Below are 27,041 nucleotides of genomic sequence, written 5' to 3' on the forward strand. Positions count from 1 at the left end.
AAGATGCTACTACCAATGGAAGGTCAGGGCTGAAGATATTCTCAAAACAGCTTTTCGGACAAGATATGGGCATTATGAGTTCATAGTGATGCCTTTAACGCGCCTGCAGCCTTCATGGACCTAATGAACAGAGTTTTCAAGCCATTCCTGGATCAGTTCATAGTAGTATTTATTGACGACATCCTCGTCTATTCTTCCAACGAACATGATCACGAAGAGCATCTCCGCATTGCACTTCAGACCTTGAGAGAGAAGGAACTCTACGCTAAGTTTAAGAAATGTGAGTTCTGGTTAAAGAGTGTATCCTTTTTAGGACACGTAATCTCTGAAGCAGGAGTATCAGTGGATCCCAAGAAAGTCGAGGCAATTACAGAGTGGCCAAAACCTAAGAACGCCACAGACATCAGGAGCTTTCTTGGACTGGCAGGTTATTACAGAAAGTTTGTCGAAGGTTTTTCCTCAATCGCCATACCACTGACTAAACTCATTCAGAAGAATTCCAAGTTCGTCCGGGACGAAGGTTGTGAGAAAAGTTTTCAGACGTTAAAAGAAAAGCTCGCATCCACGCCAGTACTAATCTTACCCACTGAAGATAAGGAATTCACCATCTACAGCGACGCATCTAAGGAAGGTTTGGGATGCGTACTCATGCAAGAGGGAAGAGTAATAGCCTACGCATCAAGGCAGTTGAAACCGCACGAGCAGAACTACCCTACGCATGATCTGGAGCTAGCAGCAGGTTTATTTGCCTTAAAAATTTGGAGGCACTATCTCTATGGCGCCAAGTGCGAAATTTTCACAGATCACCAGAGCTTCAAATACCTGTTCACCCAAAAGGAACTTAACATGAGGCAAAGACGGTGGATCGAACTCCTGAAGGATTACGACCTGACAATCAGTTACCACCCGGGTAAAGCGAACAAGGCGGTCGATGCTCTGAGTCGGAAAAATGAGAGCAAAATTACTCTCGCTTCACTCTCCGCGAGACCATGTCTGCAAGAGACCGTCAAGTTAAACCAGGATCGAGACCTTGAGCTAAAGAAACTTAGGGGACAAGTCGAAAGCGGGAAGTCTCAAGATCTACAAACTGATGACAAAGGAGTCCTGTGGATGAAAAGGCGACTGTGTGTACCAAAATGCGATAACCTTCGCCAAGAAATACTGTCAGAAGCACACAAATCCAAGTTTTCAGTCCATCCAGGGAGTACGAAGATGTACAGAGATCTTAAAAGCAATTTTTGGTGGAATGGAATGAAAAGAGACGTGGCAGAATTTGTCTCTAAATGCCAAGTGTGTCAACAGGTCAAAGCAGAGCACCAACAACCTGGAGGATTATTGCAACCATTGGAGATACCTGAGCGGAAGTGGGAACACATCTCCATGGACTTTGTGGTGGGGTTACCAAAGTCGAGGCAAGGTCAAGACGGAATATGGGTAATTGTAGATAGACTTACAAAATCTGCACACTTCCTACCCGTCCGTATGAACTATAATCTGGACAAGTTGGCTACACTGTATATGGATAATATTGTACGAATTCATGGAGTACCAGTGAGCATCCTGTCTGACAGAGACCCAAGATTCGTCTCACGTTTTTGGAAGAGCTTTCAGGGGGCCGTGGGAACTAAAGTGACTCTTAGTACGGCCTATCACCCACAAATCGATGGCCAAACCGAGAGAACAATTCAAACCATAGAAGACATGCTACGAGCCTGCGCTCTAGAATTCAGTAGCAATTGGAGCAATCATCTACCATTGATCGAGTTTGCTTATAATAACAGCTATCACAGCAGTATTGTGATGGCTCCATACGAAGCCCTGTATGGGAGAAAATGCCGATCACCCTTATATTGGGATGAAGTGGGAGAAAAAGCAATAGTAGGACCCGAACTCGTACAGATAACAATAGGCAAGGTTACAGTAGTCCGAGAGAAACTCAAGGCAGCTCAAGATCGACAAAAGAGTTGGGCAGATCTGAAAGGAAGGCCAGTGGAATTCAATATCGGCGAGAAGGCCTACGTAAAATCTCGCCTATGAAAGGAGTGGTCCGATTCAGTAAAGCCGGGAAGCTGAACCCTCGTTATGTGGGACCCTTTGAGATTTTGGAAAAAGTGGGCACATTAGCATATAGATTGGCGCTGCCACCAAACATGCCTAGAATTCACAACATTTTCCACGTGTCCCAACTACGGAAATACATCTTGGACCCAAGCCACGTGTTGGAAGCAGAACCGCTCATGATCGAAAGTAACTTGGGAGAAGAGCTGAAGTACGAAGAAGTTCCCATCAGAATTGTGGACACCAAGGACCAAGTACTAAGGCGACGTATCATTCCCTACGTCAAGGTACAATGGTCTAACCACACGGAAAGAGAAGCCACGTAGGAGCTAGAAGAAAGGATGAGGGACCAATACGTACCCTTACGCGGTGGGGGAGATAACCGCTATACGGCCTCGTCCCCTTAGAGGAGTAAAAATTAGGGACTGATATCAGTAAACCATTGAAAGTAGATGAATCTCAGTGTCGGGTTAATGATGCGCACGTGATAAGAATTATGTTTGCATGGTATGTATATTTCGAAATTGCATGTTGTTTTGTTATACTCGAACGGCCCCCACTTGCTGAGTATTTCCCAAAATACTCACCCCTTACGACCTTCCCTGATAAATCCGAATAGCAGATTGAAGAAGAAGAATCGGAACAATTTTGGGGCTGGTGAATTGTTTTAATCTCGAGAGTTGCTAGTAAAGAGGTTTCTGAATTTTGGTACTCAAGTTTTATGTAAAAACGTTTCCGCATTTCTTTCATTAGTTATTTCAGTTGTAAAGACTTTGGTTTTTGAGATTATGATTAATAAACTGGTGTTTTCGGTTTATACTATGCTACGAGGCTGGTTATTTCAATTGTGTGATTGTTAAATGACGCCGGTGTCAAATCCCGAGTTTCGGGGCGTGACACAGTTGGCCCCTATCTCAAATGCAAAAGGAACAAAAGGCACAGATGGATGAGGCTGCATATATCAGTTAATCTATGGCTTGCACCAATCACAACACATGCAGATAAAGAGGAAGAAAGAGACCTTTTGTCGCTCATAATTTGATACAATATGTTTTTGCACCATTCCAAAGACATCATTGACATCAGTATATAAAATCAAGATAAGAATAATTCAGAATAGGCGTAGAAAACAGTCCTGCACCGGTGCACAATATACAACATTACGTGCAATCAGTCAATAGAAACCACAACATATCGTACAAAAATGCATTTATAAGATTCATGTTGCACGTTCTAAAAGGATTAAATCATGGCAGATTCAGGACATCACATGGAATCGACAAACCAATAGTTTAAGACATCGAAAGATGGATAACAGAGTGACAAATTACACAGTTGTACATGGCTCATGGCTTTGAGTGATCTTCATTTTCATTCCAGAACTGTAACCACCAAAGAATTAGAAGATTCTAAGCTCAATTCCTCAACAACCCTATCTTGAAGGTAATGCTACCAGGAATACAAATTTAATTGTGCATATTAAGGCATTGCATGCAAAGTCAATCAAGTCTGAACTAGTATTTTCTGGTTTAAACGGGATATACTCTTCCGTAAAGAGCATCAAAACAAGCTGTAACCCTCTTAAGATTGAAGTACTATTCCTGAGAACGAACAATGATGATTCTTTTTTCATCAGCGTCAACAACAAATTCCACATCTTTCATCAAGTACAGAATCAATTTTCTTCCTCAATCATTTTTCTAATGGATGACAGTCTATCAACCCAGAAGAGACGTCCAAAATGGTCCAAACGCAATCATCTGATATTTTAACTCTTTCACCAAGAATAGAGAGGTATCGAGATAGAAAGGTATGAGAGAAGAGACGAGACTTAGACGTGGTGTTTATCAACCTAGAAAAGGCATATGACCGAGTGCCAAGAGAAATTATGTGGAAGGTTTTGAAAAAGAAAAGTATAAGAGTAAGGACATCAGAAGGATTAACCTAAGAATTTCTGATAAATATAGGGCTACATAAAGAATCGACGTTAAGCCATTATCTTTCTGCACTTGTTATGGATGAACTCACCACATATGTGCAGGGCATGATGCTTTGGTACATGTTTACAGATGACATTGTCTTGGTAGATGAGATTCGTGAAGGAGTAAATGTCAATCTTGAAACTTCGTGAGAAACACAGGAAGATATATTTTTAACTTATAGAGCAAAGACATAATACATGAAATTTAAGTTTAGTGATACTCAGATTAGTGAGGCCATAGTTAAATAAGAGATGTCGAATTACCAGTGAGTGGAGACTTAGTGTCTAGGATAATTTTTTACTGAAAGGGAGATTGATAGAAATTTATCATGTAGAATACAAGTAGAATGGTCGAAGTGGAGAAGTACATCTAATATTTTGAGTGATCTTAAGGTTCCCTTGAAACTCATAGGAAAGTTTTACAGAATAACATTTAAGTTTGCTATGTTATATGGATTCAAAGGTTGGGTATTAAAGCGGGCACATTAAGATTAGATTTGCATAGATAATGATGCTAAGGTGGAGGTACGGAAATAAAAGATAGACTAAGAAACGCGTATATTAGAGAAAAACTCAGGGTTGAGCTATCGAAGAAAAATTGAGGGAGACACGCATCAGATGGTATAGACATGTAGAAAGGCGACTAATATAGGCTCCAGTTAGGAGATGAGACCATGACTAGTACCCATATTAATAGACGAAGATGGAGAACAAAAAGACTTGGATACAAATTATTAAGCATAATATGCATTATCTAAAGTAGATGGGGAATATAATAGGAGACTTAGTACAAGAGCGTAAAAAGATCCACATAGCCTACCTCACTTATTTAGATAAAGGCTTGTGTTTTGTTGTTGTATTTGATATTTTCCCCGGTATTCTTAACTACCAATTGATGAGTTTATTTTATTGGCAATTTTATTTCGATTGAGACAGATACAAAGAGAGACTGAGTTTTCACTTCATGTATGTGGTGCAGCAGTTACAATTCGTTTAATCTCTTTCTTAAAGGTTATCATAAGTGGATTCTAACCTATTTTATATGATTTGAGTGACATCCATATTTGAACTGTATTAAATACATCCCATAAAAAAGAAATTCATTTGGATGCATGACCCCATTTCTAATTATGGGATGTGTAGGTGTATTTGGCCAATGCTCTGTTAAATCATCATTGTCAATTTGTTCAGGTTGTATTTGTCATGTTGAAAGGGTTTTTCTTCAAAAATATTGTAAAGGAATCCTACATTATTTGCTTCATTCAACATGAGCAATACATTTCTGCTGACACATCTTAAAATTTTCACTTTTTTAGGTGCTCGGTTTGGCATAAACCACAACCATCTTAGCATGTATGCACTTATATGGGAGTGGATACATTATAAATGTTCGTTAACTTCATTATTTTCATCATTTCCACTCATAGCATAAACAGAAAAAAAGTTCATATGAAAGATGAAAAATATTTCTTTGTTCACTTATCCACATACATTACAAATAAAAGTGTTGGCCAAATCCAACTGAAATTAAACATTTATAGAGAAAACTAGATTGAATTGAATCCTCCATGTTTAGAATGGTAGTTCATGCTCCTTAGGAATTCAAGGTGAGCAGGAAAGAACATAAGGATTCCTCCTAAATTTGTCTTATCTGATGGTGAAAACAAATTCTTCTGTCCACTTGTGATATGATGCAAAAGAAATGGTCTTCATGTGCTCTGTGTCTGAATTGGTGTGTGCTGTGCCGGAATGTGGGGGAGAAACCAAGATCATTTACTTAGTCATTATTCTTTCATTACCTGTCTTTGGGCTTTGGAGGAGAGGATTTGGTTTGGGTGGCTCAAAGATCTTTGCACGAACTTTATGAGGTAGATCTTGGTCGTGATCACAGTAGAAGGGGCAGAATTTTGTGGACAATAATAGTTCATTGTATTTGCTGGTCAATTTGGTTGGAGCAAAAAACAAGGATTTTTGATAGCTTAGAAGAGTCGGTTGAAGAATAATGGGACAAGATTAAGATTCGGGCTTCTAGCAGAATTGAGAAGAATGTAAAGTTTAAGAACTTCTCTATTTCAGATTTAGCAAGAAATTAGAATTATATATGTTGTTGATTTGAACGGGGTTTTGTTTATCTTCTTTCTTTCTGTGCGGATCACTTGTCCATTATATGTAATTAAATCTCATTTAATGAAAATATAATATAATTTCCAATCAAAAAAAAAAAATCCCCTCCAAGGCATCAGTGTACATAAATAATATGGAAGCATCAAAGCTCTGTAATTACCCACCTCTTAGCACATAAAATCAAAACAAATTCCATCATTGAAAAAATATGAGAGCACAAAATCAAACCAAGTTTCAGCATTGAAAAAAAATAGGTGTATTCCTGCAAACATTCTCCTTCTGCACAACTTAATGGACTTGTTTGAAATATAAATCTTTACATTAGCCAAATGTACGCGACATAAAAAAGAAGTATAAATCTTAACATAAGCCAAACGTACGCGACATAGTATAGTAAATGAAAGGATCTTAGACCGTAACTCTGGGCAAACAATCGGGCAACCAATGCCATTTGTGTATGTTTAGAATCCATTATCTCCAAACTAGGGTACAGATTAATTATCCGGTCCAGTGCCACCTTCTTCACATATTTTTGCTGCTCTTTGGCTAGCTCAATGTTTTAGGGAAACACAGGCAAAAATGTACAGTCAATTTCAGATGTATCAACATTCGAAATATTGGATGGATGTTGGTCAGTGTCTTGTGATGATGGGGGAATAAGTGCTATCTGGAGGAGCAAAATCCAGTGATGAACCCCCAAGAGTGTCATCAACTTTGCTCGTAAGGGATGGCAAAAGCTGTGAAGCCTTAATTATTTCCACACTCGTAATAAATTCCTCGGCTTCCATATCCGGAACTTCATCTTTCAAAACTGACCTGTTAGCTTCTGATATTGCAGGGGTTTCAGATGGATTTGAGATAGTTTCAACTTTAGGAGCCAGAGTGATGGAAATACTTGCAGTACTTGCAGAATTAGATACTTGCAGTACTTGCAGAATTAGATGGAGGTATCAATGACGGTGGACAAGAGGAGCTAGGAACATCTAAATCAGACTGTACAACATGATTATGGATAGGATTAACATGATATTCCATATGTAATATCCGAGAGTAAATCCGGATGTATGTTGGATATAAGAATTTCCAGAGAGTCGAGCCCTCTTTCACCTTCTGCAATTAAAGCACTAATCATAGGAATCATTTGTTGAACATGACTCAAATTCTCATCTATTCCAGAATGTTTAAGGGAGATCCCAATTACAGGGTCCTGCCAATCAATCACTAAAGAACAGCATTTGAGGCTGTTGTTGCGTTACGAGGACCATATCGGATTCTCTTAGAAGAAACATCCAGGCAATTATTTTGATCGTCGTTCTCCATCAGCGCCATGCTTTTCTTTGTCACATCTCCTGCAATATGCAACTGATTTGGTAGTTGTTCGTACTCAGAAAAGGTCCAGATTACCACGACAACCGCAAACAAATATATAGAACCAGTAACTCATCATTCATGAGATAAGACCACGACATTCAATTTCTTCAACAGATATAACCTTATTCAATCTCAAATCCCGTGATGCACGCTCATTGTTTTCATCAGTTTATCCATCTGTCGGAGAACTTGATCGGCAGCTTCTCCAGCACTCATAGCTCGCAAAGTCTTCAGCAATATTTCCCTTGACTGTTAAAAAAATGTAAGGATGACAAACCGGTAAGTACTAGTGTAATATCTTTTTAGTCTAGATCAAGGAGACACAGGGGCATGAAATTCTGGACTACTACAAATTTATTCTCGCAAGTTAGTTAAAACAGAACAGTTCCCACATTTTGAAATTGATTTTCTGATACATATGTACCATTAACCTATGTATCTATAAAAGTATGGATAAAGGGCATTGTTTTTCAATTGTGCAATGATAAAATTAAATTTCTATAGACACTTAAAGAATAGAATATAACTCCTATATTAATTTTATCAAATAACTCATCTTTATACTACATTTAAATGTTTTATCCTTTTAATTTTCTCTCTACATTTTTTTCCAATGATTTTATTGTAATTTTGTAACTATATTTTTAGTGCAATTTTTAATTAAGTAATAAATTATTGTATCACAAAAAGATATATAAAAAATTAATAACTATATGTGCAATAGTAGAATAACTAACATATTTTATGGGTTTTTTAACAAAAAATTGAAAGTAAAGATTTTAATTTTGATTTTAAAAGATGGCACGATTTCAAAACAATATGAAAAAAATTCATTTATAAAGAATATATATGTTATAGGCATAATTATTTTATTAAATTTTATAACTAAGAAATTACATGTATTGTTTATAAAATCAATCACCAATCAAAACTTTGAATATGTAATTCATGAAAAGAGATTTAATGAGCAATAAAAAGATTCTAAGTTATTTTCTACTGTAAAAACAATATATGATATAATCCTTATAATAAATATAATTATAATGATCATTAATTAACATTTGTCAAAGTATCAGAATGTTTACATATTATATTAAATATCTTTATTTAATTATTTTGAAATCAAACTAATTAATTCAATAGTTTATATATATATATATATATATATATATATATATAAAAGTATGGATGATGAGAAAAGTTTTTGCATTGTGATTTTACTACATTGTCCAAAAACTATGCATTGTTTGTATTAATTGCATGTGCATTGGTAGAAAATCTATATACCTATAAAAGTATAGATGATGTGCAAAATTTTTGCATTGTGATTTTACTACATTGCTAAAAAACTATGCATTGTTTGTATAAATTGCATGTGCATTAGTGTAAAAAGTATATAAAATTTAGGGACAAATTTAGCATATTGAATTTGTAATGTATTGATTATTTATTTAATTGATGTATTTAATTTTTTTTTTAACTCATTAAAACATGAGGATCATAGTGTTTTATTTTTAATAGAAAGATGTAAAATAAGAAATTTTGAAAATAATATTACATAAAATTTAATAGATATTCTATAATAAAAAATACATTAGAGAAATAATATTTTCTTCAGTGCATAATTCTTACAAAAAATATTAAAAAATAGATTTTTTTAATAAAAAATATATTTTTCATTAAAAATATTAAAAGAATATATATTTAACTATTATAATTATAAAAGTGTAAAAAGAATAACAAAGTTTTTCATTGTAAATTTTTTACTATTCTAATAAATTATGTGTTGTTAGATTAATTGCATGAAAATTTTCTACAAAATCATTAAATACATGTGAATCATAATAGTGTTTTTATTTTTTAATAGAAAATTGCTACATAAGAAAATTTGAAAATAATGTTACATAAAAATTGAATAGATATTTGATAATAAAGATACATCAGAGAAATAATATTTTCTTGATATATATTTCTTAGAAAAAATATTAAAAGAATAGATTTTTTAATTTTAAAAAAATCATTAAAAATATAAAAAGAATATATATTTAATTATTATACTTATAAAAGTGTAAAAAGAATAACAAAGTTTTTAATTGGAAATTTTTTACTATCCCCTTAAATTGTATGTTGTTAGATTAATTGCATGGAAATTTTCTACACAATTGAGAAATCTATGCATAAAAAATGAATATATGTTTGATAATAAAAATAAGTTTTTTATCTATATACCTACAAAAGTTTAGATAATTCTTCATGTTTTTCAATTGTCAAAAATAAAAATGACCTCCTCATCAATACAAATCCAAAGATTCAATAAAGATATATTTGTAAATTTCTAATTGTTGTAAGTGTAAAAATGAAATATCAAATTTTTTATTTATTCCACCTAATATATAATTAATTAGCAGCCTAATTATTCCATATAATATATAATTAATAGTCTAACAAATGCTAAAAAATTATCACTACAATACGTTGATTGTAATAATTTATATCTCTTCAAGAATAAAATATAACTCCTATATTAATTTTCTCAAATAATCCATCTTTATATTAAATTAAATATTTTATCCTTTTAATTTTCTTTCTACATGTTATTTTATGATTTTAATGCAATTTTGTAATTATATTTTAGATTAGTTTCTAATTAAGTAACAAATTATAGTATCACAAGAAGATATAAGAAAAAAATAATTATATATGCAATAGTACAATAACATGATATAGTATATAATTATATAATAATATAAAATTTAATAATAACATATTTTATCATTTTTTAACTAAGAATTGAAAATAAAGAATTTAATAAATTATTTAGTAGAATTTATATCAATAATTATGAATGTTAATATACTAATAATATCATAAAGTATGAATTTGAAAGAAAAATTAAGAGATTTAGCTATAATAAGAAATTTCAATATTTTTGTAGCATTTTTTTAAATATATATATATATATATATATATATATATGAGACAAAGTCTTTTAGTGGAATCCTTCTACAGAGAAAGAAGGGGTGACGTATGAGTGTTTTTCTCCGAACATCCATAAAATTTCCATGTCTTTACTTTTCACAAGTTTTTACATTTCAACTATATCTTGTTTAGATTTCCAACCGGTTGAAAATATCATTAGAAATATTGAACCATCTTCCACACTTTTCACGTGGTTCATATTTCTAATCGTTTGAGAAAATCTTTCAACCGCCTAAAAACGATAGAAAACAAATTTTAAAAGTAAATATTTTTTAAAGTGTTTATTCACCACATCTAAATTCTTTCATGATCCCAACATATACAATCACTAAACACATACAAATACATAATATATATATATATATATATATATATATATATATATATATATTCATAATTGATGGCTTAATGGAAAATATAAATTATATACTTTTTAAAAAATTATTCATTAACTAATGTATATGAAAATTAATTTATCTATGTTATGTAATTCTAAAGCAAAAGGTAAAAAAATTTGTAGGAGGTTAAATAATATTTAAATTGAATATTATAGGTTATATTTTATTATCAATATTATTATTTCATTAGTTTTGATAATATTTTGATGAGTTAGTCACAAATATTTTAAATTGATAATTATTTGTCCTTAGTATGTTTCACTTATATAAATTATGATTTATGCAATTATAAAATCCATAATTTGGTTGATTTTTAGATTATTATACCTTATACGTGATGCTTAGATATATATTTTCAAAATTTGTTTCAGTTCATTTCGTTCTAAATATCATGCTCATTATAACTTATTATATAACATAAAATCTACGGCTTGAATTTTAATTTGAGAAAAAATTTTGAAAGTAAGGTATATAAATTCTTAATTAATTTATTCGTCTAATATGACAAAAGACTAAACCAATATAAATAAAAAAAATGATTCAAATTATTTAAAAAAAAAGTTTTAATTTTTATTAAATAATTAACATTTACGTGCATCGCACGTGTTTCTTGTTAGTATTATTATATTATTATATACAATAAAAGTGTGGATAATGGGCATTGTTTTTCAATTGTGCAATGACAAAATTAACTTTCTATAGACACTTCAAGAATAGAATATAACTTCTATATTAATTTTATCAAATAACTCATCTTTATATTACATTTAAATGTTTTATCATTTTAATTTTCTCTCTACATTTTTTTTCAATGATTTTATTGTAATTTTGTAATTATATTTTTTGTGCAATTTCTAATTAAGTAATAAATTATAGTATCACAAAAAGATATATGAAAAATTTATAACTATATGTGCAATAGTAGAATAATTAACATATTTTATGGGTTTTTTAACAAAAAATTGAAAGTAAATAGTTTAATTTTGATTTTAAAAGATGGTACGATTTCAAAAAAATATGAAAAAAATCATTTATAACGAATATATATGTTATAGGCGTAATTTTTTTATTAAATTGTATAACTAAAAAATTACATGTATTGCTTGTAAAATCAATCATCAATCAAAACCTTGAATATGTAATTAATGAAAAGAAATTTAATGAGCAATAAAAAGATTCTAAGTTATTTTTTACTTGTAAAAATAATATATGATATAATTCTTATAATAAATATAATTATAATGATCATTGATTAACATTTGTCAAAGTATCAGAATTTTTACATATAATATTTAATATCTTTATTTAATTATTTTGAAATCAAACTATTTAATTCAATATATACAAAAATAACATTTTTTATGAAAATTTATTTCTTTTGTTATATTTCAAATTTTAATGGTGAAAATCCTACTAATAGTTTAAAATCTATATTTAATAATTATTATATGAGTTTATTTGATATTTATCTTATAATCTTATTTGAATATGCATTTTTTTTACATATGTTGATTTATTTATTATTTTAAAAATTATCTAACAAGAAATTAACAGTCATCAATGTTAGTCTACGAAAGATCGATATATAGAATTTATTATCTATGATATAGAATTTTAAAAATAAAAAGTAAAAAAATTCTTTAGAATGTTAAATTAAATATTATGAGTTATATTTTACTATCAATATTACTATTTCATTTGTTTTAATACTGTTTTTATGAGTTAGTCATAGTGATTTTAAATTTATAATTATTTGTCTTTAACTTCGCTTTTATAGATTATGATTTATACATTGATAAAATCCAAAATTTGGTTGATTTTTAGGTTATTATGTTTTATACATGGTGTTTAAATACATAATATTTTTAAAAAATTTGTTTCAGTTCATTTTGTTCTATATATTTTGTTCATTATAATTTATTGTCAACTGCTTGGATTTTAATTTGGGAACAAATTTTGATAGTAAGTTATATAAGTTCTTATAAATCGTCTAATATTATAAGAAATTAAGCCCAGATAAATAACAAAATGATTCAAATTGTTTTCTAGAAAATCAAAATTTTTTAATTTTTATAATATAATTGATATTACACGTGCATCATGCTAGTGACTAAAAAAAGGCCTAATAAAACAAAATCGTAAATGAACACAAGAGCTAATGGTTGATAAGTTTGGCTTCCTTAAATAATGTAATCTATCAAGGATCTACAGAAGCACAATGAAAATGTCATAAAACTTTATAGACCAATGTAAAACATAATAACATCCAAATTCACTGTAGCCACTGGAGCAGTAATATTTTACCTCGACAATTATTGGATGCGTACGCCTCAGAAATCCTAAAAATGCAATTCTCAAAGAAAACTGAATGCTGACAGTATGGCGACACTTCACCATCTCCTAGTTTAGATCCAAATCAAGGTTTGCAGTAAGGATAGAATTGTAGTACTGTTGGGGATCGATATAGAGTTTAGAGGGGGGGGGTGAATAAACTCGTTCCTTTGACGATCTTTTTGCAAAGAGTGCTAGGATCTTGTTAGAGATTATAGCTAATCTTGTTCAAGAGTAAGTCCAGCAGATCACAATAAAAAAGTGCGGAAACGATCCGATGGAGTACAGTGAAACACAATAAAACAGTAGACAGTAGACAATGATTGTTTATGGAAGTTCGAAGATAAAATCTTCTACGTCTCCCCTTCTTCTGTTTCCAGAAGGTATCACTAAAAGACTTTATTTTTTACAGTACAACACTTGTACACACCCACTTCAGCAGGACTTATCCTTTGCCTACTGAAACTCTTAGTTTCTCAACAGAATAAGACAAATACAACAAAGTTCTGGAAAAGACTCTTTTCCAGATTACAAACTCTTCTCAAAGATATAGTAACGTAAATATGATTGTCGAGAGAGTAAGAAACAATCAACACAATATAATCTTAAAAGATCATATAACTATTATGAAGCGTGTGCTGCTTTTCTATATATTGAGCTTGAAGATGATAAGTAGTTCTGAGTGCTCAAATCGACGTTCGTATATTAGAGAATGTAATATGATAGACTTAATTTAATTGCGGTGATGATAGTCAAAACCAGTAGAAAGACCTTATAAAAACAGAAATTCTCTCGTCGCCTTAACTAAGCAGTACTCTTCGAGTACTTATTAGTTTAGAAAACAGAAGTAGAACTTGACTCTCTACTAGAAACAGAACCCATCCTGCTTATATTAAATGTTACCGTTACTTTACCAAATAAAGTGTATTAAATGCTTCATTAATGCTGAACAAAGTCATTTAATATGCATTACTTATTTTAGTATGGAACAAGACTGATTGTTCTGAAGCCTTTTTGCAGGAACTATTTTTGGCAATAAAGCTGTTTCTATCAGAAATCAAAGAAGTCGTTTTGATTATAGACGTTGGATTCAAGTTATCTATATATATGGAACAAACCCATTTGATGAACAACACTGATACTTTATTAAGAAACATACTATCTATCCAACGTTATTTTTGAGCAAACCGCGAACCAATCGTTATCTTCAAGCTCAAAGTTGTAGAAAAGCAGTACACGCTTAAAATCTTACATCTGATCTTTGAGATCATTTTGTACTGCTGTTTCTTCACCTCTTATAGTAAAACACCCTACGATATTCTTTTGAAGAAGAGTTTGTAAACTGGAAAAGAGTCTTTTCCAGAACCTTGTCATATTGAATCATATTGTGTTGAATTACTAAGAGTTTCAGTAGGCAAAGGATAAGTCCTGCTGAAGTGGGTGTGTACGAGTGTTGTACTGTAAAATCTAAAGTCTTTTAGTGATACCTTCTGGAAACAGAAGAAGGGGAGACGTAGAAAATTTTATCTTCGAATTTCCAGAAACAACTACTGTTGTATTGCCTACTGCTATTACTGTTTTTCACCCTACTCCATCGGATTGTTTCCACACTTATTATTGTAATCTGCTGGACGTAATCTTGAACAAGAACAACTAAAATATAACAGGATTCTAGCACCCTTTGCAAAATCTATCGGTAAATGAAAGAGTTTATTCACCCCCCTCTAAACTCTAGATCGATCCCCAACAAGTGGTATCAGAGCAGATTTCTCTTGTTCTAAAAAATTCGCAACAGTTATGGCACATTTCAGCAAGGTTCCTATGTTCTCAAAAGAAGACTTTGATGATTGGAAGATCCGTATGCAAGCTCATCTTGCAGCCCAAGATGATGACATGTGGTATGTCATCACAGATGGTCCATTAAAGATTTTGAAGCATAATACAGCTATTGCTGTTACTGATGGTGCGCCGCAAATGGTTGAAAAACCAAGAAGCGAATGGACTGGTGAAGATAAGAAGAAAGCCAATGACGACAACGTCGCGAAGGACATTCTTTACAAAACTCTTGATAAGAACACCTTCAGCAAAATCAAGATGTGTTCTACCGCGAAAGAAATATGGGAAAAGCTCATTAAAATATGTGAAGGAAATGAGCAGACAAAGAAAAATAAACTGTTTGTAGCAATGCAGAAGTTTGAAAATTTGAAAATGAAGGCTGGTGAAACTCTCAATGACTTTGATGAACGTTTCAGCAGTCTGGTCGATGAACTAGCAGCTCTTGGTAAAGAGCATGGCAACAGAGAAATAGCACTCAAAGTGATGAGAGCTTTACCTAGGGAATGGGACGTCAAAACAATGGCTATGAGAGTCTCTAAAGATCTAAACAAGTTGGAGCTACATGACTTGTTCGCTGACTTAAAAGCCTATGAGTTCGAGCTAGAAGTGAGAAGCGGAGAAGAGCCCTCAACAAATCTGCCGACCAAGGCTCTTGCTGCTACTGCTGCTACTAATTCTACTGTTGCTGCTGTAGTTATTCCACAAGCAGTACCTGCTACCATCATTGAGAGCGCTTCTGAAAAGACTGCTGAAAAGATTAACAATGATGCTATGTCTCTATTTGTGAAGAAATTCTCCAGATTTATGGAAAAGAATCATCGAGCTTACCAAAGTCCTAATCGGAATTTCAAGAAGGATTCACCACCTGGTGATATGGCGTACTTTAACTGTGGAAAGATTGGTCACTTTATTGCTGACTGTCCTAAGCCCAAGAAGGATGACCAGAAGAAGAAAGAATACAAAAGGAATGACAAGAAATTCAGAAGAGACCGCAAAGCAATGATTGCTCAGAAAAGCAAGTCTAAATGGGCGGATTCTAGTTCTGAGTCATCTGAGTCAGAAAGTCATTCTAGCGAAAGTGATGCAGAAGAGATCAAGTCTCTTATGGCAGACATTGAATCAACCTCGACATCTGAAGAGGTACTTGACTTCGACTCTGACGAATTTACACGGACTGATTTGATTAAAACATTGCATGATATGGTGGAAGAGTACTCAAGACTTTCTCAGTCATTCTAGGAAGTTAAGACTGAAAATCAAAACTTAAAAAATCAAGTCAGTAAGTTCACTTGTTTACAAGAGAATAGCTGCAATGATTTAAAAGTTGAGAACTGAGAATGAAAGAGTAAATGCAGATTACCAGACAATGAAATCTGAAAATCAGAAGATGTATGTTCTGGTAAATGCATGGAATAAGTCGTCTGTTTCTTTAGAGAAGATGCAAGAGTTGCAGATGCAATCCGGTGATAGAAGAGGTCTCGGATTCAGCAATAATGAAAGCACTTCTGAAACCAGTACCAAGCCAGAACTGGATAAAGGCAAAGGGAAATTCATTCACTTTGTCAAATCCAGTGTGATATATGAACCTGCAGTACCAACTGTTCGAATTGAAAGAATGTAAATCAGATTAATAGAAGAAAGCATTATGGTCTGGGTTATGTTGAACCTAAGGGGAGAGTTAACCAGAGTGCTGGATCCAGTAGAGGATTCAACTCAGGCAAACAACCCTCTATGAAGGTTAAAAACTACCAGTACTATAATTCTAGACCTGTTCAGAAGAGATACAGACCAGACAACACAAACAGAAGTGAAGAACAACATCCCAATATGCATACTGTTAGAAATAACAGACCTTCTGTTATAAAGGACTGATAAGACTTGGACCCAAATAGATTTGTGTACCAGATACTAAAACTTGTGTTTGCTAGGAACAACAGAAGAAAATCAAAATCAGCAGCTCCACATGGTATCTGGATAGTGGATGCTCCAGACACATGAATTGACAGAAAAATCTGCTATCAGAAGTAATGAATTGTACTGGACCAAAGATAACTTTTGGGGACAACTAAAAAGATAAAACCGTGGGTAAGGGTAAGATTATCCATGGTAACATAACTTTCAATGATGTACTACTGGTTGAGAATCTCTGTTATAATTTGATTAGCATTAGTCAACTGTGTGACAATGGTTTTTTTGTAGCTTTTCAGAAGCACATATGCACAGTTAAAGATTCTGTTGAGTCTACTGTATTAACTGGAAAGAGGGAAGGCAACACCTACAAAGTTTCATGGAACTTAGATCATGCTATTGTTCCTACATGTTTAGTTGCCTCTCTTGCTGATAAGCATTGGCTCTGGAACAAGAGATTGAATCACTTGAATTTCAAGTCAATCAATAATCTCAAGAAGCAGAACATAGTTGATGGACTGTCCGATATTAACTTTGTTAAGAATCATGTATGTTCTGCATGTCAACTTGGAAAGCAGGTGAGATCTAGCTTCAAGAATAAGGTAGTAATTCTATTTCAAGGTGTTTGAAATTATTGCATATGGACCTATTTGGTCCAATCCCTATCATGAGCTTAGGGGGAATGAAGTATACACTTGTTGTTATTTATGACTTTTCTAGATTTACATGGGTAATATTTCTTACTGGAAAAGATCAAACCAGTAGCCTCCTGATCAAGCTTCTGAAAAAGATTCAAAATGAAAAATCTATTTCCATCATTAAAATCAGAAGTAATCGGGGTACTGAGTTTACTAACAAGATTCTTGAGTTGTACTTAGATGAACAGGGTATTCATCATGAATATTCAGCTGCCAGAACGCCTCAACAGAATGGAGTGGCTGAGAGGAGAAACAAAACTCTTAAGGAAGCTGCTAGAACAATGCTAGCAGATGCAGACATCTCTCAGCGCTTCTGGGCAGAAGCAATCAACACAGCGTGCTACACACAAAACAAAACCATGATCAACAAGAGGCACAATCAGACTCCATATGAAATATGGAAATGGAGTAAGCCTAATGTATCCTATTTTCATGTATTTGGGTGCAGATGCTTTGTTCACAACAACGGTAAAAATTATTTATCTGCATTTGATTCAAAATCAGATGCTGGACTATTTCTTTGTTATTCAACAGTAAGCAAAGCTTTTAGAATTTTCAACAATAGAACTTTTAATGTTGAAGAATCTATTCACGTTGTCTTTGATGAGGATAGCAGTGCTCCTGAAATATCTAACATATCAAATCTAAGTAACAGGTTAGACAGGATTCATCTGGAACTGGATAGTAAAGATGATACAGAACCTAGAGTTAAAGATGATCAAAATCCAGAAACAGACATTCCTCTGATAGAACCATTTGTTCATACACAAGATTTATCAGAACCAAAAGTGAACATTCCAGAACCAGCTACTGCTCCAGCTGAACCTATCTCGATTATATCAAACCTGGAAAAAATCTCTTTAAACCCTTTTGTTTGGAGGAAATCACATCCTCCATCCCTGGTTATTGGTAATCATGCAGCTCCATTAAGAACTAGAAGGCAAATGATAAATGAATATATGCATGCTGCATTTATCTCCCATGATGAACCAAAGAAAATTGAAGAAGCTCTTCTGGATCCCAATTGGATAGAATCTATGCAAGAAGAGCTGAATCAATTTAAGAGAAATGAAGTGTGGTTTCTTGTACCCAGACCATCTCATCAAGCCGTTATTGGAACTCGGTGGGTATTCAGAAACAAACTAAATGAAGAAGGCACTGTGGTCAGAAATAAGGCAAGATTGGTAGCTCAAGGTTTTAGACAAGAAGAAGGAATATACTACGATGAAACCTTCGCACCAGTAGCAAGGCTTGAAGCCATCAGAATATTTTTGGCCTTTGCTGCTTTCAAAAATATCAAGGTTTATCAAATGGACGTGAAAAGCGCATTCCTAAATGGTCTACTGCAAGAAGAGGTCTACGTTGAACAACCTCCAGGTTTTATCGATCATTTCTCACCTCATCATGTATTTAGATTACACAAAGCTCTGTACGGTTTAAAACAGACACCTAGAGCATGGTATGACACCCTCTCACAATTCCTTGTCAATCATGATTTTACAATCGGCACAGTAGATAAGACTCGATTTACCCTAGTTAAGAATAAGCACATTTTGTTGGTACAAATATATGTTGATGACATAATTTTTGGGTAAACTAACCCCAAATTATGTGCAAAGTTTGCTAAGTTAATGCAGGATCAGTTTGAAATGAGCATAATGGGAGAAATAACATTCTTCCTAGGACTGCATATCAAGCAACTTGATACTAGAACTTTCATAAATCAAGCTAAGTACACCAAGGAGCTACTGAAAAAGTTTGGGATGGAAGCATGCTCTGCTGCTTCCACTCCAATGAGCTCATCTACTAAACTTGATAAGGATGATAGTTGAACTCCAATAGAGGTAACTCAGTATCGTGGTCTTATTGGTTCTCTGTTATATCTTACTGCCAGTAGACCTGATATCATGTTTGCTGTTTGAATTTGTGCAAGATTTCAATCTAACCCTAAGCAGTCACATTATATTGCTGCTAAACGTATTCTGAAGTTCTTAAAGGGAACTCAAAATGTCTTCTTATGGTATCCCAATGATTCATCTTTTAATGTTATTGGATATTCAGATGCTGATTATGCAGGTTGCAAGATAGACAGGAAAAGCACAAGTGGTTTTTGTTAATTCCTTGGTGATAGGCTGATCTCCTGGTTTAGTAAAAAGCAGACTTTCATAGCTACGTCTACCGCAGAAGCAGAATACCTCGCTGCTGGAAGCCGCTGTTCTCAAATACTATGGATACAACAACAGCTTAAAGACTATGGAGTTCATGCTTTTGAATCACCTATCTTCTGTGACAATACCAGCGCCATTGCAATTACGCAAAATCCAGTACTTCATTCCAGAACAAAGCACATCGACATTAGACATCATTTTATTAGAGATCATGTGCAGAAGAAGAACATTCGTCTGGAATACGTTTCTACTGATTTACAAGCAGCAGATATATTTATTAAACCTCTGCCTGAGAATAAGTTTTCTTATTTTCGTAATATACTCGGTTTAATTGATTTAACTTGATTATTTTGGTAAAATCAATTATATGTTATTTGACTAACATTGATTTATTTGCAGAAGAGTAAAGAAACAACATGTCACAACCATTGTTATTTTATTTAGAATATAATCGAAACCAGGTTACACTGTCTAATTCATTTCCTACAGAGTCTTGCCACTCAGAAATCCAGTTATTCAACTCTTGACTCCTAATCCTTTTAAAGGATTATGCACTAGAAATCTTTTCTAGCTGATGCCATTCCTTCCAGAGCATCATTTGTAGCAGAACTCTATCAGTAGCAAGCTCAGAAACATTATCAACTTCAAACTCTCGTTTGTAATTCCTTGCTGTTGCTCTTTGTGCAGTGGTAGAAGCCAAACCATTTTGATACACATTCTAAAGATCTTACACCTTGAACCATGAAGACATGACCTTCATCCAAACATATTCTTCAATGGTCTTCTTCAAAGCTTCCAGATGAGGAAGTGTCTCCGGTGTTACCAAGACATGAGTACTGCTACAGGCATCCGAATTGCTTGAGTCCGACATATCAAATTGCTATTTCTATAACATTTGTTGTTATCTTATTTATAGACAGGTTGCATTTAATGTTGAAGAAGTTGAAGAGTCTCAAGTCAACCGAACCATTCTACTGATTTACACAGACTGAGTTTTTCTTATCCATTATTTACTTATTCAGTCAATAAAAGCGGTAGATAAACAAAGACATAATAAAATGAGAATTTTCATTCATAAAAACAGAAGCATTACATAATGTTTATCTACTACATTTGTTGATATCAGCAGCTTGAAGTACTTTAGCAGAAACCTATCTAAGGACTGCTGGGAACCTCTCTCCTTGAATGATTGTAGTTGTGGAAGAGGTGATTCCACAGCCTAGTCCTAATAATTTTGAACAATCTTACTGATTGTTGATATTATAAACTGAGGATTTTCTTCCCAGCCCTCATATCTTGAAAAAGGATGTCTTCAAACATCTTCTTACGAGACGCTGGAAGTTGCTTCTGGAAATCTTCTGCTGATTCAGATGCTGGAGAAGACTCCGAGAGATTCCTTGCTCTGCCCATTTGATTTTATTTGGTTTGATAAACGTATAAATGACTTAGTTTGTGATCTTGCATGCACTTATATAGAGTTTTGGAAAGCTAAAGAGACGACTATCTAACTTAACAAATACCAAGAATCATCTGTCACTTCCCCAGATTTCGTATCTTCACATTTATTAGTTGCATTAATTTAGGGGAAATAGTATCGTTTTCAGAATATCACTTCCGTACTTTGTCAGAAGCAGAAAGGATGTTTGTCTTTTCGATAAAACAAGTGTCTACTGGTTTTGTATTAAAGTGCTGGAAATATTTCAGCACCTTATGACTTTCAGTAGATATTATCATAAAACGACAAACCCTCTTCTGGTTATTTTAAGTAACCAATTGGACAGCCCGTTTTTTTTTTTGTTTTATCTTTCAAATTTTGAAATAATTAGTTTGTCTCTGACATCCTCTGTTGATCTTTTCAAATACTCAACCGCAAACATATTGACACGTGTCCTTGTGTTTCACTGACGGCTGTACATTTTCTTTTGAATATTAACCCCTCTTTTCATTTACTTTCACTTTTTACGTTGCTTTCTAGCTACTGGTTTCTCTTGTTCATCTCTCTTAAAGATTTTATCTCAAATTTGTCTTGCTTACAGAAATGGCTGGAGCTTACAATTTGAACGCTTATCAAGTAAACTTTGCTTCCGTCCTAACAATCAAGGATGAACAACTTGTCAAAATGTTTCAATCTATTGAGAAATCCGGACTCAGAAAATTCTTGGAAGCACCTGCCGTTATATACAAAACTGCTCTTTTGGATTTCTATGCCAAGGCAACCATGCAAGAAGGAAAAATCACCTACTCTCAAGGAAACGCATATGTCTCCATTGACAGTGTCTTATTGGGATCAACTTTATTCCTGCCTTGTTCTGGTTTGTCTGAATTTTCTAGCATTTCTAAAGAAGACATGTCTGCTGCTCTACTTGGTTTCTCAGCTTCTGGAGAGGAACTCTCTCCATCCTGTTTTAAGAAGCTTTTGAAGATGGAATTTCAAGTGCTCGCTGACATTGTAGCAAAAGAACTGCTGGTGAAAGCCGGTACATTTGATCGGTTGACCAAAGAAAAGGTTCAGGTGATGATTGCCATCACTTCTGAGTACAAGGTGGATTGGAGTTCTTTCTTGTTTCGAATAATGAAGGATATGGTGCTACGAAAAAGTTCTGGTTTTGCTGTTCAGATCAGCACAATGCTCAAGGATGCTGGTTTTGCTTTTACCACTGATCAGGACGCCTCCTACGTTACAATGGTTGATGCTGACAACGTGTTTGCGCTAAGGCAAAAGCCAACTTTCACTGAATTTATTTCCATGAAAAAGGAGGTTGGAGATGCAAAAACTGAGGCTCAAGAACCTCAGAAAAAGATAAAGAGAAAGCGAGTAGTTATCTCCACGGACTCTGATAAAACAGTCTCTGAGGAGTCTGCTGCTCCTATTCAAGCATCTGTCCCTGCCACCGCTACCAAGAAGAAAGCCTGAACTCTTCTTTGCCTCAAGAAAATAGCAGCAATTGCTGATCTAGACACTGTTCCATTGCGGCAAGTATTTCCAGAAGCCGTATCTTTTGTACCAGTGGTCACCTCTGTTTCTAAACCAGCTGCTGTCCCTGCCGCCACAACTTCTTCTATTCCTATTCTCATACCCTCATCTGGAGTGGTCATTCGTGAAACTACTGCAGGGTATTCTGTTTTTCGACCCGTTTTGACTGCCTTATCTTCAAGAAAAGGCAAAGGTAAACTTGTTGAAGAACCACCGGTTCATGCTGTCAAATCAGTTGTTTCTACTGGCGTTGATCTTCATCTAGAAGATATTGAGAATTCTGCAAATGAAGAAATGACCTTCTTTGATGACTGGAACAAGGTTCGAGTATACCATCCTCTTACCTTCTTCAGGACAAAAGGTACTTTCGGAAAAATAGTCAGAAGTGAAGAAAAAGTGTACGCACTTGCAAAAACTGAGAATGTGATCGAAGCAATGAAACGTCGAGGTTTCATTTTTGAGCAGCTTAAGCGACAAAAATAGGAATCAGTTTTAAAGACTCTTCAGTCTAACTTTGATGCTAGAATTTCAACTGCTGCTCCAATCAGAACGTGATCCATATTCTCTCGAAACACTTGAGATTGATGAATGAGCAACTTCTTGCTCAAGAACAGGCATTTTGTGAGCCCGTTCAATATTCAGTAGGCCTTGTTCCAGAACTTGCTCAGAATAAGCCAGTTGAGGAAAGAACCATGGCTTCTCCAAAAGCTAAAGTTTCTAGTCCTCCTGCCTCTCCCAAATTGCCTACTCACTCTTCTTCTCTCATCTCTGTCCGCGAACTGGCTTCAGTGGATGAAGTCGTTCAATCCATTGTTGCTGATATCTCTGCTGCACCAGAAGCATCCCTGACTGATGAAATGGTCCAACCAGTACCTTCTCCAGTAATCAACATTTAGAAGAATCAGATGCTGCCAAATCTCCGTCAGTGCCGAGTTTGGAAATCTTCTCTTCTGACCATCGAAGAGAAATGGTGGCTATCTTGACTGACCAAATACAGTTGCTGAACAGACGGAGGCCATCGAAGCTATGCAACCAGAAGAAAGACAATTTTCGGGGACTTCTGCAGCTGATAGATCCTCTACTGAACAGATTACTGCTGTCTCTACTAGTCCATCAGATCCCACTACCTCTACTGCATTAGCTGTTCTTCATACTGAGTCACCTACTCGCGCTGCTCACATTGCACATCTAGCTGAAATATCTGCGCGCATGCTTGCTAAAAGTCCATCCTCCGATGAAGAACATTTTGATCTTGAATTTGAGATTGATTCGCTGAAACGGAACAATTGAAAGAATATCCGACATCATCAAAAAGATGTCTTTTGAACATGCTGGCGAAGTCGACGCTACCAAATTCTTCCAAGATCGCATAACGAATAATGTCCTTAAAACGGCAGAATCGTTAGCTAAGCTTGAGGTTGAATCTGAACTCTTCAGAAAGAATGTTTTGACCAGTCACGCCAACATAGTTCTGGGACAATCCGATGTTCTACAAACAATTGCTGATCATGAGTCATCTCTTCGATCGATTTCGACTAAAATGGAGGATACTGATTTGAAACTGGAATCCATTGACACCAAGATTGAGTCTCAATCTCAGTCTATTCAGATTAGGAATGATCGTGTTTCGAATCAAGTCTCATTTTTGGAAATGATGAATGATAGCATCATCAGTCTGTCAGGCTGCATGGATGAAGTGCTAACTCGCTTTGATGCCAAAAAGGAGGAAGCAATAAGCAGAACAGAAGTAGGAACAGAGGAAGGTAGATCAGAAAGACATCATCTAGCAGAATCATCTCTCAGAAGCTAGGAACCTCAGGATGACGATGACGCACTTTTCAGAGACATTCAAACTGATGATTAATCTTTTCTTTTCACTCTTATTTATTGTTTAGTTACCATTCAGTTTTTAATTGTTATCTCTTGTGATTTAACTTTCTCTTCTTACTCAATTCTAGGTTTTGGCATCACCGCAAAGGGGGAAATTGATAGATTTAATTTAATTGCAGTGATGATAGTCAAAACCAGTAGAAAGACCTTATAAAAAAAGGAATTCTCTTGTCGCCTTAACTAAACAGTACTCTTCGAGTACTTATCAGTTTAGAAAACAGAAGTAGAACTTCATTCTCTACTAAAAACAGAACCCATCCTGCTTATATTAAATGTTACCGTTACTTTACCAAATACGAGTACTAAATGCTTCATTAATGCTGAACAAAGTCATTTAATATGCATTACCTATTTTAGTATGGAACAAGACTGATTGTTCTGAAGCCTTTTTGCAGGAACTATTTTTGGCAATAAAGTTGTTTCTATCAGAAATCAAAGAAGTCATTTTGATTATAGACGTTGGATTCAAGTTATCTATATATATGGAACAAACCCATTTGATGAACAACACTGATACTTTATCAAGAAACATACTATCTATCCAACGTTATTTTTGAGCAAACCGTGAACCAATCGTTATCTTCAAGCTCAGAGTTGTACAAAAGCAGTACACGCTTAAAATCTTACATCTGATCTTTGAGATCATTTTGTACTGCTATTTCTTCACCTCTTCTAGTAAAACACCCTACGATATTCTTTTGAAAAAGAGTTTGTAAACTGGAAAAGAGTCTTTTCCAGAACCTTGTCATATTGAATCATATTGTGTTGAGTTACTAAGAGTTTCAGTAGGCAAAGGATAAGTCCTGCTGAAGTGGGTGTGTACGAGTGTTATACTGTAAAATCCAAAGTCTTTTAGTGACACCTTCTGGAAATAGAAGAAGGGGAGACATAGAAGATTATCTTCGAACTTCCAGAAATAACTACTGTTGTATTACTTACTGCTATTACTAGTTTTTCACCCTAATCCATCGGATTTTTTCCGCACGTATTATTGTAATCTGCTGGACGTAATCTTGAACAAGAACATCTAAAATCCCTAACAGGATTCTAGCACCCTTGGCAAAATCTATCAGTAAAGGAAAGAGTTTATTCACCCCCCTCTAAACTCTAGATCGATCCCCAACATAATCGTTGTTTTTGGTAACCTATAAACGTCGTTGATCTTGTGTATTTATAGAAGTCTTGAATCCAACGTCTATAAACAAAACAGCTTTTTTGAATTCTGATAGGATCAGCTTTATTTCCTAAAAAAGTTACTGCAAAAAGCTTCAGAACAATCAGTCTTGTCTTATACCTCATTTGGTAAAACGTATTAAATGACTTTGTTCAGCATTAATGATGCATTTAATACTCGTACTTGGTAAAGTAACGGTAACATTTAATATATGATCGATTGATTCTGATTCAGTAAAAGTCAAGTTCTGCTTCTGTTTGTCTAAACTGATAAGTACTCAAAGAGTACTGCTTTGTTAAGGCAATGCGAGAACTTCTGATCTTATACTATCTTCTGCTTTTACTAATGCGATCTACTGGATTTGACTATCATCACCACAATTAAATTAAGTCTATCAATTTCTCTCTTTGTGGTGATGCCAAAACCTAGAAGTTAGTATGAAGAAAAACAATTATATCAAAAGCAGATAGCAATTATAACCAAATATTTGATAAGTAAATAAGCACTAAAGCAGAGTTCAAAAGTGTATAAATCAGAAAGATTAATCATCAGTCTCAATATCCTTGAATATTTCATCATCATCCTGAGGATCTTGGCTTCTGAAAGATGATTCTTCTTGATGATGATGTCCTCCAGATCTACCTTCCTCTATCCTTTCATCTATCCTACTTTCTACTGCTTCCCCCTTTTTGGCATCAATGCGAGTATGCAATTCATTCATTCGTCCAGTAAGACTGATAATGCTATCATTCATCATCTCCAAAAATGGGACCTGATTCAAAACGCGATCGTTAAGGGCCTGAAGAGATTGAGATTGGGACTCAATCTTGGCATCGATGGATACAAGTTTCAAATCAGTAGCTTCAACTTTAGTTGAGATTGAGCGAAGAGACAACTCATGATCAGAGACAGTTCGAATAACATCAGATTGACCAAGAACGATGTTGGCGTGACTAGACAAAACATTCTTCCTGAAATGGTCGGATTCAACTTCAAGCTTAGCCAACGATTCTGTCGTTTTAACAACATATTTCGTTACGCGTTCTCGGAATAATTTGGTGGCAGTCGACTTCACCATCATGTTCAAAGGATATCTAATTGATGATTTCTGAAAGTCTGTCAATATTTCGTTTCAGTATGTCAATCTCAAA

The 27,041-nt window shown here is 34.2% G+C and overlaps 1 pseudogene; it reads right to left on the minus strand.

Moving 5' to 3' along the window:
- The window catches only part of LOC142544326 (uncharacterized), a 166,935-nt pseudogene that overhangs the window by 97,320 nt on the left and 42,574 nt on the right, over positions 1-27,041 (minus strand).

Source organism: Primulina tabacum, chromosome 5 (genome assembly GCF_025594145.1).
Source record: "Primulina tabacum isolate GXHZ01 chromosome 5, ASM2559414v2, whole genome shotgun sequence".
In the NCBI taxonomy this organism is placed as follows: Eukaryota; Viridiplantae; Streptophyta; class Magnoliopsida; order Lamiales; family Gesneriaceae; genus Primulina; species Primulina tabacum.